Raw genomic sequence first — 16,683 nt, 5'->3', positions numbered from 1 at the left:
TCTCAGCTGCTCTGCTTTGGTCCAGCTCCCCGCTAATAAGCCTGAGAAAGCAACAGAAGATGGCCCAAGTCCTTGGGTCCCTGCACCCACCTGGATGGATTCCTGGCTCATGGCTTCGCACTGGTCCAGCTCTGGCCATTAGGGCCATTAGAGCTTTAAAAAAAAAAAAAAGAGTATTTATGCTAGCAATTTTTTAAAGATTTATTTTAGATTTTAGAATTTTAGATTTATTAAAGATTTATTAAGGCAGAGTTAGAGAGAGAAAGAGAGAGACAAAGAGAGAGAAAGATTTTCTATCTCTGTTTTGCTTTCCAAATAGCTACAACAGCCAGACACTGGGTCAGGCCAAAGCCTGAAGCCTGAAACTCCATTCAGGTCTCCCTTGTAGGTGGCAGGGGCCCAAGAACTTGGGCTATCTTTTGCTGTTTTCCTAGGCCCATTAGCAGAGAGCTGGATTAGAAGTGGAGCAGCTGGGACTCATATGGTACCATTGTGGTTTTCCACATCTGTTGGGGGGTCTTGGAACATATCCTTGGCATACTTTATGCTTATAACAGGTTTTCACTTAGGTGGCTTAAAATAATGATTATCAAGTTAGATTATGACAAAAGAAAACCTCCCCTCCCCTTTTAAAGATTTATTTATTTCTGTGAAAGGCAGAGTTATAGAGAGGGAGAGATAGCACCCGATCTGCTGGTTCATTCCCTAAATGACTGTAACAGTTTGATCTTGGACAGGCCAAAGCCATGAGCCAGGAACTCCATCCTGGTCTCCCACATAGGTGGCCAGGGCTCAAGTACTTGTGCCATTGTCCACTGCTTTCCCAGGCATGCTGCTCGTCACGGGGCAGCAGGTCCGATAGAGCTCCTCAGGGCCAGCCTGGGGAGCTCAGGGGTCGAGTGGGATGATGAGTGTCGGTGGCAAAGGAACCACACCAGAGCCGGGAGATCAGTCAACGCCCAGGGCGCAGCCGGGTTCTTGACTTTATTGGGATGGGAAGAGCTTTTATAGACACAGAAAGGGGGCTGTCCAGGGCACAAGGGAACCGAGCCAACCAGCTGAAAGGTAAGGCAGGACACGAGCTGGGCATGCCCTCAAGGGCCTATCACAGCCGAGGACACATACTGTTCACAAATACGGAAGTCTCCTGTCAGGCTAGGTACCTTCCCCGGGGGCCATCTTGGATTGTTGGAAACGCTGAATCACTGGGATGCGAAAGTGTGGCAAACTTGCTTAGCGGTCTTGTGGAGCTAAGGCTTAGCAACTTTGTTTCCTTTACAATTGGAGGCCCCCCCCCCTGCACATTAACAAGAAGCTGATCAGAAGTGGAGTGGCAGAGATTGGTGTGAGGTGCAGGTATCCTAAGCAGTGCTTAATCCGCTGTTCCATCCACAATGCCAGCCCCAAAACTTGTCCCTTGATTCCAATTCATTGTCAGATCAGATCATTCACTAAACAACAGATTGGGGAAAGTACCATTTGGCCACAAATTTCCTACCTCATTATTATGCTTACATTAGAAATATATGCTGTTGGGGTGGGCGCTGTGGCATAGTGGGTAAAGATGCTGCCTGCAGTGCCAGCATCCCATATGGGCAATGGTTCAAGTCCCGGCCACTCCACTTCCGATCCTGCTCTCTGCTGTGGCCTGGGAAAGCAATAGAAGATGGCCCAAGTCCTTGGGCCCCTGCACCCATGTGGGAGCTCCAGAAGAAGCTCCTGGCTCCTGGTTTCGGATTGGCGCAGTTCCGGCCATTGTGGCCAATTGGGGAGTGAACCAGCGGATGGAAGACCTCTCTCTCTCTGCTCTCCTTCTCTCTTTGTGTAACTCTGACTTTCAAATAAATAAATAAATAAATCTTTTTTTTTTGAAATAGATGCTATCTTTTGGTAAACAACATGAATTATTTTCGAAAAAAGTATTTGGTGGTTTTGCCTTTTTGGGTCATGTCAATATTTTCATTCTTTGGCATTTGCTATTTATGATGAAATAATTTTTTTTTAAGAGATGGTTTAACTGTGACTGGGGTTTTCGTAGTTGTACAAATACTGCCCTGCTAATTTAATGCAGGCATTTCCCTAGCTTTATCAACTTGGGTTTATTGCTAGACTGTGCCAGATTTTAATGTGATAATGGAGGTCAAAAGTTTTGCTTATGTGGTAATTTGCTTTGCAATTTCATTTAATCATTAAAAAGGCGATGAACTTGATTTTAGAGTATGATTTGACCCGGGGTTTATGTTATGTGAAAGAACACTGCAGCCCTCCTTTTTTTCTTTTTCTTTTTTAAATATATATGTTAATGACTTTCTCTCTTTTTTTAGAGATTTATTTATTTATTTGAAAGTTAGAGTTACACACACACACACACACACAGAGAGAGAGAGAGAGAGAGAGGTCTTCCATCCGTGGTTCACTCTACAATTGGCCACAACTGCAGGAGCTGTGTTGATCCGAAGCCAGGGACCAGGAGCTTCTTCCAGGTCTCCCATGTGGTGCAGGGGCTCAAGCACTTGGGCCATCTTCCACTGCTTTCCCAGGCTATAGCAGAGAGCCGGATCGGAAGTAGTGCAGCTGGGACTTGAACTGGCGCCCATGTGGGATGGTAAAGCCACTGCAGGCAGCGGCTTTACCTGCTGTGCCACAGTGGGGGCTGGCATCTTAACCGGGAGGCTAACCACTCACTTCCCTCTACGCCACAGCACCAGATCCTGCAGCCCTTCTTCACATGGTTACTTTGGGAAAGTATATGAATTAAGTCCATTTAAACTTTGGTGTCAGCTCTAGCCAGTAACTTCTTCAAGAAATTTATCTTAAATTGATTTTAACTTTTTGCTCTAATAGTGCATAGAGATAGTGTTTCAGTGAAACACAGCAACAGAAATGTCTGCATTTTACAGTGTTTGTGAATTTTTTTGTTTTGCTTGGTTTTCCTTTAACATATTGAGAACCAGCAAAGATGTCCTGACAGGGAGAATCTGAATGGAGTCTTTTGGGGGTTATGAAGTGTTTGAATTTTAAAGGCTAGTGCTAAGGAGAAATTATGGCAGAGACGTAACTGTAAACTGAAAGTGTTGCTAACTGGAGATGCAGTTATGCCCCTGCTCTGTTAAGATCTGGATCCTGCCTGGGGGCCAGCTTAGTGGAACCAAGACTGCTCTGTGCCAGGAGGGCTGTTAGGTCCAGCAACGCTGTGATCAGAAAGTCCTGGGGGGAGTTTCACAAAGTCCATGCCCAGAAAGCCCTGCACCCAGCAGTATCCCAGGAGAGGGAGTGGGAGAAGAAATGTGGCCCCTGCCTCGAGCTGTAAGCAGACTGGGCTCGCGATTCTTTGCCGAAATGCCCACCTGGCCTGTCAGGTGTGTATCCTCTTTGTTAAACTTTGCTAGCATTCTTACTGCTAAAAATATATGTACATAAATAAAAAGTTAACTTTTTAAAACTAGTTAGACATGTAACATGCATGGGTCATACTGGACTCTCCTTGTCATTCTCCCAGTGACTTCTGGCAGATTTTAATACAGTAGGAAGGTTTGTTATGGGGCCAGCGTTGTGGCATAGCCAGCTAAGCTGCCACATGCAATGATGCAGGCATCCCCATGAGTGGTGATTCATGTCCTGGCTGCTCTACTTCTGATCTAACTCCTTGCTAATGTGTATGGGAAAGTAACAGAAGTCCCAGGTACTTGGACCCCTGAACTTAACGTAGGAGACCTGGATGAAGCTCCCTACATTTGGCCTGGCTCATCCCTGGCCATTGTGGATGTCCAGGGAGTGAAACAACAGATGGAAGATATCTATCTCTCTCTTTCCTCTCTCCTTGTCTCTCCTGTAACTCTGCCTTTTAAAGAAATAAAAAATCTTAAAAAAGAGACTTGTTATGATGCCAACTCCATTATGCTTTGGACTAGAATAATTTTATTGTCTTATCAATGTAAAGAGTCTACTTGAATCCTTTGGATTGTAGTTTTTTAGTGTAATTTCCCCTGGTAATAATTCTGTTAGGATACATATTGCCAAGTATGTGTGGAGGTGTAGCTATATGGAGCATAAAATTAGATACACTTCCTTCCTTTGGCTCACTGTCTAAATTTAGTAGGCAAGAATCTCTTTTCCTAGATATCATTAAAAATAGAAGATCCCCATCTGTCTGGAATGGGTTAGATATAATTCTGCCTGCAGGCTCGGAGATGGACTATATAGCACTGACTTCCATTTAGCACTAAGGCTCTTAGAAAAATAGTGCTTTTCTTAAAACTGAAACCAGGATTGTACAGTTTACAATGTTGACCTTAAATTGCCTTTTAAGTTTGTAAAATTCAGGAAGATCTAAGAGAATTGAATTTTGAGGAAAAATTGAGACATAAATGAAATAGTATAAGTTGATTAGGAAAATTGGTTTTGACGTCAAGTCTAGTTCTACTCCTACTTTATAGTTTACTAGTTACATAAGAAAGCTACTTAACCTTGCTGAAAGTGTAGCCTCATTTATGGGGTTGGAATACCCAGGCCTATTTGATAGGGTTTTGAGGAGTAAATTGAATTAGTAATTATAAAATGTGTTTTTCTGTGCCTGGCATGTAGAAGACACCTTTTTTTGGCAGTGGTGGTTGTCAGTTGTTGATGTTCACATTACTTCTGGTTCCTTGTAGTAAAAATCTGCCACCTGGCTCCTAAAAAAAAAATCTTAACTCAAACTATAATATGAAGTCAGAGGTAAACAGATTACTCCTGGGGGTACTTGGAGTCATGGAAATCATTTAGAAGAGGAGTGAAAATCCTCCCGGAGGACTGCCTGTGTTTAGTGGATACAGAAGCAGAGAGAGAGAGAGAGAGACAGACTGAGGGAAAGCCATCACTGAGGCCAGAGGTCTGGGAGAGTAACGTCAAGGGATTCAGGCGTAGGTTGCATATTTGGTCAAATATTTTCTTCAGAAGTTCATTCAAGAATATTTCCAGCACTAGTTGGTGCCAGGTAGTGGAAGGACCTGGGGAAGACCAGTCCTCTGAGCAGGTGTGAGTCTCGATCTTTGGCTGTGGACCTGGATTTTATTAGGTAGAGAGATAAGTGTGAGGCGAGATGGAGGCTGTGAGTTTAAGGTGATTCCTGTGAAAATTTAGCTCTTTTGCAGCGGAGCCACTGAGACTGGGTAATTTTGTTAGCAGACAGTTGTTCAGGCTCTTGCTGCTCCACGCTGGACAGCCAACTCTCCAGAGACAAGAGTTGGTAAGAGTGAAGGGCTGACCTCAGAAAGCCGGCAGTATTGGCCAGAGAGACATCTCTGGGTCCAAAATGTGCTCCTTCTGCTAAACAAGCCAGCAAAAAGGATTTCTAAAGGAAAAAGGGTAGCTGCAGGGGGAGTTAGAACAACAACAGCAACAAAAAAAAACCAATGAGTTCAGGGGCTGGTGCTATAGCGCAGCGGGTAAAGCTGCCACTTACAGTGCCGGCATCCCATATGGGCACCGGTTCGAGTCCCGGCTGCTCCTCTTCTGATCCAGCTCTCTGCTATGGCCTGGGAAAGCAGTAGAAGATGGCTCAAGTCCTTGGGCCCCTGCACCCATGTAGGAGACATGGAACAAGCTCCTGGCTCCTGGCTTCGGATCGGTGCATCTCCTGCCGCTGTGGCCATTTGGGGAGTGAACCAGCAGATCAAATAAATAAATAAATCTTAAAACAAACAAAACAAAACAAAAACCAGTGAGTTCAGTCAACTGATAATCAGGCAGATTTTCAGGCTTTGTTCTGATGGTCCTGGTCCGGGAAATCTAGGTGGCAATCAGGTGGCAGATTAACATCAGTGAGGTAGAGGCTTCCTCCTTAGCTGGGAGCAGGGTCTGCCATTCCAGTCATCTCCTTTCAGTGGGCTCCAAAAATTCTTCTTTTTTTTTTTTAATTTTTTTATTTTATTTTGAAAGTTAGAATTACAGAGAGAGAGATCTTCCATCTGCTGGTTCAGTGCCCAGATGGCTGCAATGGCCAGGGCTGGGCCAGCCAAAGCCAGGAGCCAAGAGCAGGGTCCCAAGCACTTGGTCCATCTTCCACTGCTTTCCCAGGCACATTAACAGGGCGCTGTATAGGAAGTGGAGCATCTGGAACTCAACCCAGAGTCCATGTAGGATTCTAGCGTTGCGGGGGTGGGGGGTGGGGTGGCTCCTCTGAAAATTCTTATGCAAACATTATTAGTCACATCACCATCACATGCATTTCACAGTGTCAGTGGTTGGTTTTTGTTTTAGGATTTTAGAGTTCGAAGAAGGTGAGGAGGTGGCCAGATAAAGTAGAAAAGGCAATATTTTAGGGGATACAGGACGGAGTAGGGGTTCAGCCTGCCTGGACAGAGGGCAGGGGTTTGAAGCCAGGCCTCCTACCATTTGGGCAGCAGGCAGAGTCCCGGCTTATGCTGTTTGTTGGGGGAGGTGCAGGGTGCCGCATGGGCCCTGCGAAGGTGTGGGGGACGTGTACCCCTAGCAGTCTGAAATGTCCCAGGTGCAGGGCTTTTCCAAGCAGTAAACATTCCACTAGCCTTTGGATTATCCATCCACGCCCAGTTTCATCCCCTTTCGGGGTTGAGGCCTCCATGGCTAACAGGTTCTAACAAGTCAGAATATGAAAAGAAGGGAAGAGAAGAAGCCTCTATTATGGTTACAGTTAATGAGGAACAGAACTTTGTTGGCTCATTCTTTTGCCATCTCAGTGCAGGGCCCTGTTTCAGGCAAGGATCTCTTGCTGTGTCATTGCGTGGTGAGAGGCTCCAAGGGCAGGAGAGAGAGGCAAGAGAGAACGTTTAATGCTGTGCATTGTTCATGGGTGGGGGAGGCCTCCCCATCTCACCGCCTCCTGGCACAGGGGTCACATTTCCCACACACGCTTTTCGGGAGACACGTTCAAACCACAGCCATCATATAGAAATGGAGAGAAAGGGGGAAGAGGAAGCGGTTCCACCTGTTCTAGTTGGGAAAGTGAAAACCTTAGCATGTGTGGAGCTTGAGGGAGAGAGCAAACCTAGTGGGAGGTGAATAATTGAGAGGCAGGTGTGCTCTGAGCCCTGCGGGAACGTTGTCGGTGCACGGCTCTTTCCTGGAAGAGGAGGAATGAGGGGAGGTAAGTTTGGGGCTAGAGGGGAAAGTGAGGACATTCTTGTTTAATGGCCTTGGTTTAAGTCGGGAAAATGGGTTTCATTGAGGTAATCCGTGTGGATCGACTAGATTTTTCTGTTGCCAATTAAATAAAAATAGCCACCACCTGCAGCACTGGCATCCCTTATGGGCTCCAGTTAGAGTTCTTGCTGCTCCACTTCCAATCCAGCTCTCTGGTATGGCTTGGGAAAGCGATAGAGGATGGTCTAGGTCCTTGGGCCCCTGCACCCAAGTGGGAGACCCGGAAGAAGCTCCTGGCTCCTGGTTCTGAATTGGCTCAGCTCTGGCCATCACGGCCATTTGGGGAGTGAACCAGTGGATGGGAGTCAGTCTCTCTCTCTCTCTTTCTGCCTCTACCTCTCTGTAATTCTCTGCCTTTCAAATAAATAAATAAATCTTAAAAAAAAAAAAAAGAATATCCTTCCATTCTTTTTCTATAGGAACATTTAAAAAATTTTATTTATTTGAAAGGCAAAGTTAGAGAGAGACAGAGACAAACATATATCTGTTATCCACTGGTTCACTTCTCAAATGGCTATAACAGCTGGGCTGTGCCAGACCAAAGCCAGGAGCCTGGAACTCCATCCCCGACTCCTATGTGTGTTGCAGGAGCCCAGGTACTCTGCTGCTTTTCCCAAGTGCATTATCAGGGCTCTGGCTTGGAGTGGAGCAGCCGAGACTCAAACTGGTGCTTATATGGGATATTGGGGTTACAGGCAGTGGCTTAACCCTCTATGCCACAGCATTGGCCCCAAGGGAACATACTATTACAATTTTAGATCACTGATTATCTGCCGGGGTCTCTCCCTGCCACCCCTCACCCCCTAGGACATTGAGCAATGTCTGGAGATTTTTGCGGGTCACAAGGTGAGGTTGTCCTCCTGGCATCTGGTGTGTAGAGTTCCAGGTGCTGTTCAACATCCTACAGTGCGTGGCTCCGCCTCCCAGATGGCCCCAGACTTTGGAAGTGTTGTGGTTGAGATCCTCACCCTAGACAAGAACATTTGCAACATACTCTTCAAAAACAGCCAACAAGTTTGAATAACAGCTGGATATATCTCTTCTTCAAAAGTCACACTTCAGAATAATTTGTTAAAGTCTAAAAAAATCTGCAGGGGAAAACACAAGCTGTTTAGCTGACTCCCCCCCTCCTCTCTTAACAACTGTTAACACTGAGGAATGCATTTAGGAAAGGCTGCACTGGAATCTCTGGGCTGTCTTCTTCTGTGTGTTCATCCTTGTAATCTCTAGTGTCGGGCACATTTGGTTGATCCTAAATCATGACCTTAAACTTTTAGTTAATTTTATCAAATTTATTTCTAATATAAATTTATTTATAATCCTGTACTTAGGTGGATTCCGTTTTGATGCTGAGGGGCAGAGAGAGAGAGAGAGAGAGAGAGAGAGAGAGAGACTTCCATCAGCTGTTTCACTACCAAAACACCCAGGCCAGATGGAAGTTGGAAGCCAGGAATGTACTTCATGTTTTCTGCATGGGTGTTAGAAGCCCAATTACTTGAGCCATCACTGCTGCCTCCCAGGGTCTGCAATGGAGGGGACCTGGAGTCTGGATCTGGAGAATCAGACGCAGGTACTCCAGTGTGGGCTGTGGCTGTCTTGACAGCCAAGCTGAATGCCTGCCCCAGCACTTAGTGTGTTTAAAGATCAGTATTAGCAGGCAATACTTACAATAGGCTGCCATCTCCCAAATTTGGAACTGCAACCCACACTTTTCCCCTAAACTCTAGACTCAAATTCCAACTCCTTTTTTTTTTACATTTTTACTTAGAGTTCCAATAATTTCCTTTTTTAAAGTTTTATTTATTTATTTATTTGAGAGAGCTACAGAGAGAGAGGAGAGAGATAGAAAGGTCTTCCATCTGCTAGTTCACTCCCCAAATGACCACAACAGCTGGAGCTGAGTCAATCTGAAGCCAGGAGCCAGGAGCTTCCTCCAGGTCTCTGCACAGGTACAGGTGCCCAAGCACTTGGGCCATTAGCAGAGATCTGGATCATAAGAGGAGCAGCCAGGACAAGAACCACCGCCCATATGGGATGCTGGCACGGCAGGTGCAGGCTCAGCCTAGTATACCACAGTGCTGGCCTGTAACAACTTCTTAAATGTAGCCCACTTGAGGAAGAACTCCTTTTTAAAAAGTTTTTATTTATGTAATTTATTTGAAAAAGAGGGAGGGAATGAATCTCCCATCCACTGGTTCACTCCCCAAATGCCACGCCACCCAGGTCTTGGACCAGGCAGAGACTGGGAGCCAGCAACTCAATCCAAGCCCACCTGACAGAGACCTAACTACTTGAGCCATCACTTGCTGCCTCCTGAGGTGCACATTAGCTGGAAGCTGGAATCAGGAGCGGAGCAGGGACTCAAGTCCAGGACTCTGAAATAGGATGCAGCATCCCAAATGGTGTCTTACCTGCAGTGCCAAACATCCATTAGGAGCAATCCTAATAGTCCCTCCAGACCTGTGATGCCTATTGATGGAACAAGAACATAAACCTCAGCCATTTTAGGGTCTTGTTACCCCTGCCTTCTTTCAAGAGACCAATTCAGTCTCACACCCTATATTGTTCCCCACCCTCACCCCCCCCCCCCCCCACTGCATTCTTTCCCAGGATTGGAAGCCAGAGGGCCAAACTTGAAGAACCAGTATGGAGACGCTTAACCTTTGCTGCCCCCTACCCCTAGCCCACCTCAGATATAAAAAGGCCCAGCTTGCTGGGATCTGGGCCCTCTGCCACATGTTCGGTCTGTGCGTGCCAGCAGTTGGTCATCCACTTTTTGGGCCATCAGCCACATTTTATTTTGGACTGTGTGCACGCTGGCAGTTGGTCAACCTCTGCAAGTTTGTTTTCTCTGAATAAATTAAGTGTGGCTGCGAGTTCATATTCTGTCTCCTCTCGCCTCTTTTTCTTACACATGTCATCTTAGACAGTGGCCGTGTCTTCCTTCCAGGTGCTCAGAAGGAAATCCTTGGACTCCTTCTTCACTTTTTCTTATCCTCTGCATCCAGTACATCAGGGAACCTCACAACTACCTCTAGAAAATATTCAGAATTGAAACATTCCCCGCCCTCTCCATTGCCACCAGGCCAACTCGCGCTGGGTGGTCAGAATAGCCTCCTAAGTGACTTCCTGTCAGCGCAGTAGCCGCTGTGATCCTGTTCAGGCATCATCCAGATCGTGTCACTCCGTCCAGAATGTGCCAGTGGCTCTTCATTTCTCTCAGCTTACATGTCGGAGTCCTTCCAGCCCCACGTGGCCTTACGTGAGCTGCTTCTCCCAGCACTGCCCTGCCCGCATCCCCTCTGCATCAGTTTGTGGCTGGTTCCCTGGGGAACCTGACTTTCCGGCAGGTGTGCAGACACATCGGGCAGCAGGCCTGGGGCCTGGGTACTGCCGCTCTCTCTGGCTGGAGTAATCTGTGTGGCTTCCATCAGGGGCCTCTGTCACTCCCTCAAGGTTTTGCTCAGACATCATTTCGGTGAGGGCTTTTGTGACCTGTTTCCACTGTAGCTCCTTTGTGTTCTCATACAACACACCATTTCCTTATGTATTTGTACTGTCTGTGTCCCCTGACTAGAGCTAACTTTCACTGGGCCAGAACTAGTTTATTTTTTGTTCAGTGCCACATCATTCATATACCTTCAATAAATGATTGCTGAGAGAATGGTGATTACAGCAGAGACAGACTCTTACATACGACATTGAGTTGGGATGCTGACACTGTCTGCCTGGTGATTATGGACATGTCATGTGGCCTCTCTAACCTGTCTGCTCATCTGTAAATGGGGAGAGTAGGACCCAGTGGAATTGTCATGAGGATTTGATGCAAGAATCTATACAAAGCTCTTAGCTCAGACTTGGGCATGGGGTAAAGAGTCCATAAATGGTGCTGCTGTTGCTACTATTTTCCCTTTGCGAATGTGAAATGCTGGATCATTTCTGACATACAACTTACAAGTGGCAACTCTGGGGTAAATGCAGGCTTTGTGAATAATCAACACAAGAGACAAGAGCTGCTTTTCAAGGACCTGCAGGACCTGCTGTTATCTGTGCTTTGCAGTCTTGCATTAGAGTATAGAGGTTCCTCAAAAAAAAAAAAAAAAATCAGCAGTTCTGCTTCTGGGTTTATACCCAAAGGAATTGAAAGCAAAGATGCAAGCATCTTTGAATACCATTGTTTGAGCAACGTTATTCACAATAACCAGAAGATGGAAACAATGGCAGTGTCCACTGATAGATGAACACATCAGTGAAATGAAGTGTATTCACACAGTAGAATATTACTGGGCTGTAAAAATACATGAGATTATGATCCATGCTGCAACATAAATGAATCTGGAAGACATGCTGAATGACATAAGCCTACACTGAAGCATAAGAGGACAAATGTTATATGAGTCCACTGATCTAAGGTACATAGATTAGTCACATTCATAGGTGGAAATTAGAACTTAACTTGCCTCACTAATAGGTATGTGATTGTCCCGTGTTCTTTATTCACCCCAAAACCAAAATGTTTAGGTATAGCCAGAGCCTAAACCCAGGTATCAATGACCATGATGTATCTGATATTTTGTCCTATTAAAATGATTGTTTTTCATAACAATCCTGTAGGAATTTCTTTGAGGTGAGTTTAATTTGGAGGAGTGTCTTTATGTATATTTTCTCTATTTTTTCTCAATTACATGACATCAAGAACATAGCTAGCAGTATCAGAAATAAATCTTAAGGAACTGTGATTACTTCTGCACATCTCAACAAAATTCCCTGCAAATAAATACTTTTAAAGAAATAGTCTAAAAATGTTTGTATCAAAGACAATATTGGGCACATATATTTAGGGTAATTTTGGAGGTGTTTTTTTTTTTTTTTTTTTTTTTTTTGACAGGCAGAGTGGACAGTGAGAGAGAGAGACAGAGAGAAAGGTCTTCTTTTTCCGTTGGTTCACCCACTAATGGCCGCTGCGGCCGGCGCACCACGCTGATCCAAAGCCAGGAGCCAGGTGCTTCTCCTGGTCTCCCATGCGGGTGCAGGGCCCAAGCACTTGGGCCATCCTTCACTGCCTTCCCGGGCCACAGCAGACAGCTAGACTGGAAGAGGGGCAACCGGGACAGAATCCAGCGTCCCAGCTGGGACTAGAACCTGGGGTGCCGGCGCTGCAGGTGGAGGATTAGCCTAGTGAGCCGTGGCGCCTTTTTTTTTTATTTTATTTTGAGAGGGAGAGGGACAGGGATAGAGAGAAAGGGAGAGAGAAGGAGTAAGCTCATTTAAAAAAAGAGAGAGAGAGAGAGAAGGAGAGACAGAGGAAAGGTCTTCCATCTGCTGGTATGCTCCCCAGTTGGCCACAATGGTGGGAGCTGCGCTGATCCGAAGCCAGGAGCCAGGAGCCTCTTCTGAGTCTCACACATGGGTGCAGGGCCCAAGGACTTGGGCCATCTTCTACTGCTTTCCCTTAGCAGGAAGATGGATCGGAAGTGGAACAGCTGGGACTTGAACCAATGTCCATATGGGATGCCAGCACTGCAGGCAGTGACTTTATCCACTATGCCACAGCACCAGCCCTGAAGTGAGCTCTTATCTACTGATTTTACTCCAAAGTGCTCGTAGTGGCCAGGGTTGGGACTGGAAATTCAATTCAGGTTTCCCATGTAGGTGCAGGAACCCATTTACTTGAATTCTCATCACTGTCTTCCAGGGTCTGTCTTGGCACGAAGCTGGAGTCACGAGCCAGAGCCTGCTATTGAACCCAGGTACTCTGATATAGGACATGGGTGTCTTCAACAGCAGTGTGTTCTTTTTAAAGATTTGTTTTACTTATTTGAAAGGTAAAGTTACAGAGAGAAAGACAGAAAGGGAGATCCTCCATCCATGGGTTTACTCCCAGAATGGCCACAATAGTCTGGACTGGGCCAGGCCAAATTCGGGAGCCTGGAACTTTCTAGTGGAAGGGACCCAGGCACAAGCACTTGGACCATTTTCCACTGCCTTCCAGCAGGAAGCTGGATGGGAGGTAGAGCAGTCTGGACTGAAGCTCATGTCTCAGACAGTGGCTTGACCAGCAAATTAACAACAACAACAACAACAACTACAACAGCAACAACAACGGAAGGAAGGAAGGGAAGGAAGGGAAGGAAGGGAAGGAAGGGAAGGAGGGAAGGAAGGAAGGCAGGAAGGAAGGAAGGAAGGAAGGTTGGTTTATGGGCCTGTGTTGTGGCATAGTGGGTAAAGCCACCGCCTGCAATGTTGGCATCCCATATAGGCGCCAGCCAGTTTGAGTTCCAGCTGCTTCACTTCCAATCCAGCTTGCTGCTGATGTGCCTGGGAAAGCAGTGGAGGATAGCCCAACTGTTTGGGTCCCTGCATTCACCCAGAAGAAGCTCCTTGCTCCTGGCTTCTGTCTGACTCAATCCTACCCATTGTGACCATTTGGGGAGTGAACCAGAGGTATAAAGATTCTCTCCCCCTCTCTGTAACTTTGCCTTTCCAATTAAATAAAATAATGTGTGTGTGTGTGTGTGTGTGTGTGTGTGTGTGTGTTTTAAAGAGACAGGAGCTCTTTCCAGGTCTCCCTTGTGGGTGCAGGGGCCCAAGTACTTGGGTCATCCGCTGCTGCTCTCCCAGGCCATTAACAAGGAGCTAGGTTAGAACTAGAGCAGCTGGGACATGAACTGGCACCCATATGGGATGCCAGCATTGCAGGCAGTGGCTTTACTTGCCAAGCCACAATGCCAGCCACAATGTTTCTGATTATTAACTGCCTCTGAATAGGCCCACCTGCCTGTGCTGAGTCTGAGAGGGGCCTGGGACTGCTGGAGTGTGACAGGAGACAGTGGGCGCTGGGAAGCCTGTCCTCCTCCTCCCTCTCTCCCTTCCTCCCCTCTCCCCCTCCTCCCTTCTCCCTTCCCTCCCTCCTTACCCCCTCCCTTTCTTCTGTCCTTTTAAAGATTTATTTATTTATCTGAAAGACAAAGTTACAGAAAGAGAGAGAAAGGGAGAGACAGAGAGAGGTCTTCCAACTTCTGGTTTACCCCAAATGGCTACAATGGCCAAGGCTGGGCTGATCTGAAGCTAGGAACCAGGAGCAGCTGAGACTTGAACTGGTGCCCATACGGGATGCTGGGGCCATCGGCTGTGTCTTTACCTCCCTACATTCCTTCCTTCCTTCTTTCTTTATTTCTGGATTTGAAAGGCAGAGTTACAGAGGGTAAGAGAAAGAGAGGGTTCTTCTATCTCCTGGTTTACTCCCTAAATAACCAACCCCCAATGGCTGGGACTGGGCCAAGCCAAAGCCAGGAGCCTGAAACTCCATCCAGGTCTCCAGTGTGGGTGGCAAGGACCCAAGCACTTGGGTCATTTTCCACTGCTTTCCCAGGTGCATTAGCAGGGAGCTGGACTGGAAGTTGAGCAGCCAGGATTGAACTGGTGCCTATATTGGATGCCAGTGTTCCAGCCTGTGGCTTTACCCACTGTACTACGTGCCAGACCTTTAACTAGCATCTTAACTACTAGGCTAAATGTCCACCCCTTGTTATTTTCTTATTCTATGATTTTGCCAATCAAAAGGATGTTGAAACAGGATGGAGACAATTTTTAAATTTTTTAAAAATATTATATTTGTTTCTTTGAGAGGTGGAGCTACAGATAGAGAGAGGAAGAGACAGAGAGAGAGATCTTCCACCCACTGTCACTCCCCAGATGGCCGCAATGGCTGGAGCTGAGCCAGCATTTGGGCCATCTTCCACTGCTTTCCCAGGCCATAGCAGAGAGCTGAATCGTAAGAGGAGCAGCTGGGACGTGAAGTGGCGCCCAGATGGGATGCTGGCGCCACAGGTGGAGACTTAGCCTACTATGTCACAGTGCCAGCCCCAGTTTTTTTAATTTTTAAATTTGTTTATTTTTATTATATTGAAAGACAAAGAGAAAGAGACAGACACAGAGAGATCTTGTTTCTGCTTATTCACTCCCTAAATGCCAATAATAGCCAAGACTAGGCCAGGCTGAGCCAGGAGCCTGGAACTCAATCTGGGTCTCTTATGTGGTGGCAGGGACCCAAGTATTTGAGCTGTCATTTCCTGCCTGCTGGGATTTGCATTAGCAGGAGGCCGCATGGGAAGCGGAGTAGCTGGAACTCAAACCAGGCACTCTGATAAGGCATGCAGATGTCTCAAGAGGCAACTTAACCACTCCCCCAAACATGTGGGAGAGATTAAGCTAAAAGGGCACATATACACAAACCCAGGAATTATCTGACTTCTACTAAACGAGCAACAAAACCCTCACATCTCTGATTCTAGCCTGTGTAATTGCTTTTGGCACAGTAACTATTACCGCAGACCGAGTGAAGGTTTAATAACTAGATTAGAGTCTTCCCTTCGCAGTGTGCAAATAGGAAAAACACCGTCTTGGAAGTTTCCTCCAAATCTGATCTCCATTTCTTAATCTGCCCACAGTGTGAGTACATCTGGCTGCCATGGTACCCGTACTCATGCAGGTGTTTAAATCTCAAAGTCATGGTTTGGTGGAGCTGGAAGGTGGAGGCTTGATCCAGTTAATGGTGTCTAGGAGGAGGGCCCAGTGGAATGTCCTGAGGTCAGTCGGGGACATGCCCTTGGAGGGAAGTTCTCAGAGAGGGTTGGTTACAACAGTTGAGTTGGTCCTAGCTGTTCGTTTTCTTTTCTTTTCTTTTTTTTTTTTTTTTTTTGACAGCAGAGTGGACAGTGAGAGAGAGAGACAGAGAGAAAGGTCTTTCTTTGCCGTTGGTTCACCCTCCAATGGCTGCCGCGGCCGGCGCACCGCGCTGATCCAAAGGCAGGAGCCAGGTGCTTCTCCTGGTCTCCCATGGGGTGCAGGACCCAAGCACTTGGGCCATCCTCCACTGCCTTCCCGGGCCACAGCAGAGAGCTGGCCTGGAAGAGGGGCAACCAGGACAGAATCCGGTGCCCCGACCGGGACTAGAACCCAGTGTACCGGCACCGCAAGGCGGAGGATTAGCCTATTGAGCCGCGGCACCGGCTCATGTTCCTTTCTCAGCACACACGCTACCTCTGCCATGCACTGGCCTAACTGGGTAGCCGAATGGAGCTCGCCTGATCTTGGACTGTGAAACTTCAAAGCTATGAGCCAAAATAAACCTTCCTCCTTCCTAATAGCTATCTTCGCTATTAAATTGTAGGAACAAGAAGCTAATTAGTGCAGATGCCTCATCTTAGCATCTTAAATTATGCTGTCATAGGTTATTCACTCGCCAAAGTATTTGTTACGTCATATTGAACAGTTCCAAATGAGATTAAAAGTCTCCTCATTCAAGAGTGTTATACATCTACTTATATAGTCTCTTCTTCCTTGAGATGTAGGTATAATTCAAGCAATATACCTTTCTGAAATATCCAGACTATGTTTTTTAAATATTTATTTACTTTTTAAAAGATTTTATTTATTTATTTGACAGAGTTATTGACAGTGAGAGGGAGAGACAGAGAGAAATGTCTTCCTTCCATTGGTTCACTCCCCAAATGGCTGCAA

The 16,683-nt window shown here is 46.5% G+C and overlaps 1 protein-coding gene across 13 annotated transcripts in view; it reads left to right on the top strand.

The window, feature by feature from the left end:
* SCAI (suppressor of cancer cell invasion) overlaps window positions 1-16,683 on the top strand; it is a 166,576-nt gene that overhangs the window by 31,120 nt on the left and 118,773 nt on the right. For 3 of the 13 annotated variants that reach the window (XM_051837874.2, XM_051837933.2, XM_051837982.2), the window contains exon 3: window positions 12,857-12,911. The exons of the other annotated variants lie outside the window; for them this stretch is intronic. The gene's annotated coding sequence lies outside the window, so the exon portion shown is untranslated. The remainder of the gene's footprint in view (window positions 1-12,856; window positions 12,912-16,683) is intronic. 13 annotated transcript variants of the gene reach the window in all.

The sequence above is a fragment of the Oryctolagus cuniculus genome, chromosome 1 (assembly GCF_964237555.1).
Source record: "Oryctolagus cuniculus chromosome 1, mOryCun1.1, whole genome shotgun sequence".
Taxonomy (NCBI): Eukaryota; Metazoa; Chordata; class Mammalia; order Lagomorpha; family Leporidae; genus Oryctolagus; species Oryctolagus cuniculus.
The sequence above is the reverse complement of the archived record's forward strand: the minus strand, read 5'-3'. Positions and strand labels throughout refer to the sequence as shown.